Source organism: Rousettus aegyptiacus, unplaced genomic scaffold (genome assembly GCF_014176215.1).
Source record: "Rousettus aegyptiacus isolate mRouAeg1 unplaced genomic scaffold, mRouAeg1.p scaffold_m13_p_1, whole genome shotgun sequence".
NCBI lineage: Eukaryota > Metazoa > Chordata > Mammalia > Chiroptera > Pteropodidae > Rousettus > Rousettus aegyptiacus.
In genome coordinates, this window is record NW_023416284.1 from 83506496 (window position 1) to 83510098 (window position 3603).

The window sequence follows — 3603 nt, forward strand, 5'->3', positions numbered from 1 at the left end:
GGCCAGGATCGCCTCCCCTATTGCAATCTCACTTTGGGTTTTAGGTTGAGTGTTCAATCTTATTTTTCAGATTCTTGCAGCCTCCAACTTCCTACTGTGTTGTCAAATCCAGAATGAGTAGACCACAGAGGGTGACCTGGAGGACTGGCTACCAACTTTTGCACTGTCTTTCTCTTAACTTTCAGGGCTAGGGAGAAAAGGTAAAACTTAAAAAAAAAACCAAACAAAACCTAAGTGAAACAAAACAACCGTAGAAGAAAAATAAACAGAAAAGTAAACATCTCCTTGAAAGTTAAGACCTTGAATTTCATGAAGTCTTTTATTCCCCTTATTTATTCTTTATTAAATGGATTGAGGTATCTGGTTTCCGAAGCTCTTACCTACAACCAAGGCGCCTCCTTTGATACACCTGTGTAATTCTACACCAAGCTTGGAAGATGAACAGTGACCCAGAGAGCTCCTCTTTGTTCTCCGTTTTCACATTCTATTATGTAGCCTGAGCCATTGAACTAGCTAATCAGCTTGATTTACAACTTGAAACTACTCTGGTGCCTCTGTATCTGTTACTAACATTTATACAACATAGGTCCCTGAAAGTGTTTACAGCAGACTTTCTGCCATCTACCAGTTTATTTGTCCTCACAACAAACTGGGCTTTTAAATTTTTTGTTTTAAATTCCTAATTCATAGAAAGGCAAATCCTGACATAGAAAGTTCAGGTGAGCAGTTTGAGATTATATGACCAGAGTTAGTGACTGGGTAGAACCAGGAGTCAGAAGTTCTAGTACCTATTTCAGAGATTTTCATCATCGCCATGAGAAAACATTTTAAAAATTACACAAGTACTATGTGCATTTATTTACTCTGAAATGTATATAAGAAAGCAAAAGTCCCTCTTGACACCTCTCCATCTTGACTTGTTCACTATCCCAAAGGCAGATATCTTTACAAATGTATTGTTTTATATATATATATATATACACACACACATATACATACACACACGCACACACACATACACATACACACATACATACATACACACATGCACACACACACATATACATACATAAAATCATACTATATCCATCAGCCATTTCCACTGATATTTTTTCCATTTTTGTGGCTGTTACTAACTTATTCAAAACGCTTTTGATGAACACTTAAATCATTTCCAATTTCTCACTTTGGCAAACACAACAACAAATGTCTTAGTGCCTATGTGAACATGTTTCTCTAACAATGAATCTTAGAAAAGGAATTGTTGGGTCACAACTTACGCACATTATCAGTTTTAACAGGTACTGCTAAACTGCCTTCCAAAGAGCCTTTCCAATTGATACACCCAAAATCAGTACATGAGGGTACGTGTCTCTCCATAATCTTGCAAAAATTCTTGTTCTTGTCAGACTTGTCCGCATATTTTCAAAAATTAAATGACTCTCAAATATATTTCTACAAATATGGAATGCATGTGTCAAGAATTTATTCGGCTCATTAATTAATGAGAAAATTTGTAAGATCAAAAAGCTATTTCAAAGACCATTTGGGGAATTAGGTTAATATAGTCAACAAAATATGGAAAAACTGCTAGGCTATATACAAAAATGTTTAATGTACACAGTGCAATAAATCATAACTTTTGAGGTTATCTTTTCTTTGGGACAAAAATTATTTTATTTGCATCTCTACCAGGCACAAATATACATCTTATAGAGTCTTAGCCATTCATTAACAGTAAATAGCAACATCAAACAATGGCACATTCCCTTAGGAAATAAAGTAATCCTTGGGCTTTTAAATGATTCTTCAATATATCATTGAAAGGAAGACTATCCTCTTGGCCTTATATCCAGGTTTTGGATAATTTTTCTTAAAAATTTTTAAAAACTCTGTGTCAATGCAATGGATTTAAAAATGGCAGTTCATTGTGTTTTAATCTAGATTTCTGTAATTATCAGTGACTTAAGAGCATTAGTTTTTACTTTTTAAAAAATTTTACTTAAGTCCAGGTGTCTTTAAACAAATATCAGTGATATGAACATACTTTCTTCTACTTACTGACCAGGAATACCTGGCACACACTGAGGGGCAGTTTCACAGAGTAAGACCTGTTAGGTAACTGGGGAATGAAGACCTAATTTTTCCTAGGAAAGATTTTACACAGCAAAAAGGGTGCCCCCGAAACTGGATGCATAAAAGCACTTTAATTCTGTCCTTTAAAGTCCTAGAGATGCTTCCTAGGCCAGAGGCAGTGAATGAAAATGGGGGGGGGGGGGTGTATCCAGGGAAGATGAGTGGAGGGTGACTCAGCGTGGCTTTGTTGTGGAAGACAGAACTAAGCTCTGCTCAGCATCCTCAGCCTCTGCCCTGATCCCTTCCAGCACAGGGCCACCTCCCTGAGTCAGTCTATCAATCACAATATTTACTGATTGTCTGCCAGGCACCAGGGCTTGGAAGATTTTTCACAGGGCCAATGGGGAGATAATCAACACAGAAAGCTATAAAGATGTACCTAGATGGTGAACTTCGAAGATATAATATCCGCAAGTCTGAATAAAACCTGGCAGTGGTGATGTGTGTGGGCAAGTAGGGGCGGGGTTGAGCATCTCGGTCTGGATTGAATCAAGTGACCTGCCCTCAGTCCTAGTTGGGCTTTTGAGTCTCTAAAACGCTGCAAAGCGCTGTAGGGCCTTGCCCTGGCTCTTTCACTCCTGCCTAGGGCTATGTGACACTTCTGGAACCAACTTCCAATTCTTAAACTATCACTTCTCATTGTTTTCCAGTTAGGAACAGCCTAAGGAACCGGAAATTGTTAATCCCAGCTGCTGTGAATCCCAGTTTTCTCTCAATGTGGGCAGTTTCCCCGGGTTGACTTCCGAAATCCCTCTTTCTCACTCGGGAACACTCTTCCCCACCACTGTTTGTCGCACGTCTAGCAGAGGGGTCTCCTCCCCTCTTGGAGGGCGCCCCCTTGGCTGCTGGCCAAGTCTAAGGGGCCGCCCCTTCCCTTGCTGGGGCCTGCCCTCTCGTGTGTCTTTCCGGCCGCGTCCCGGTCGGTCTGCAGCCAGCGTCCAGCCGTTGGCCGGGCTGTGGAACGCCTGGAATGCGCGCGGGGATGCCGGGCGGGGAGAGGACGCGGGGCGCCGGCTCCCTGGGTGGCTGGGTGGCTGGAGACGCGGAAATGAGGACGAGGCAAACTGTCCCAAAGGCCGGCGCAGGGGTCCCGGGTGCGCGGTGTGCCCCGCTGCCTCCCTCCGCGCTCAGCTCAGCCCCGGCCCCCAGGTGGGGGGCGGACCCGTGCTGTCCCACCCGCGTCGCAGAGACCCCGGGCCGGAGAGTGGCCGAGGATCGAGAAGCAGAAAGAGAAAAAAAGTCTCCCCCGGGCACCCCTGAGCGTAGGCCCGCCACGCCCTCCTCTCCCAGTTTCTCGTCCAGTCACCGGCCGGCGGATCCGGGACCGCGGGGGAAGGAAGCGGCGGGGGCGGGGGCGGGGCCGAGCGCTCGGGTTTCGGCCCCGCGCCCCGCGGCCCGGGGTCCCCGAGGCCCCAGCCGCGCGGGCTCCGGGAGGGCGGCGCGGGGTGGGGGGGGGGTGAGCGGGGT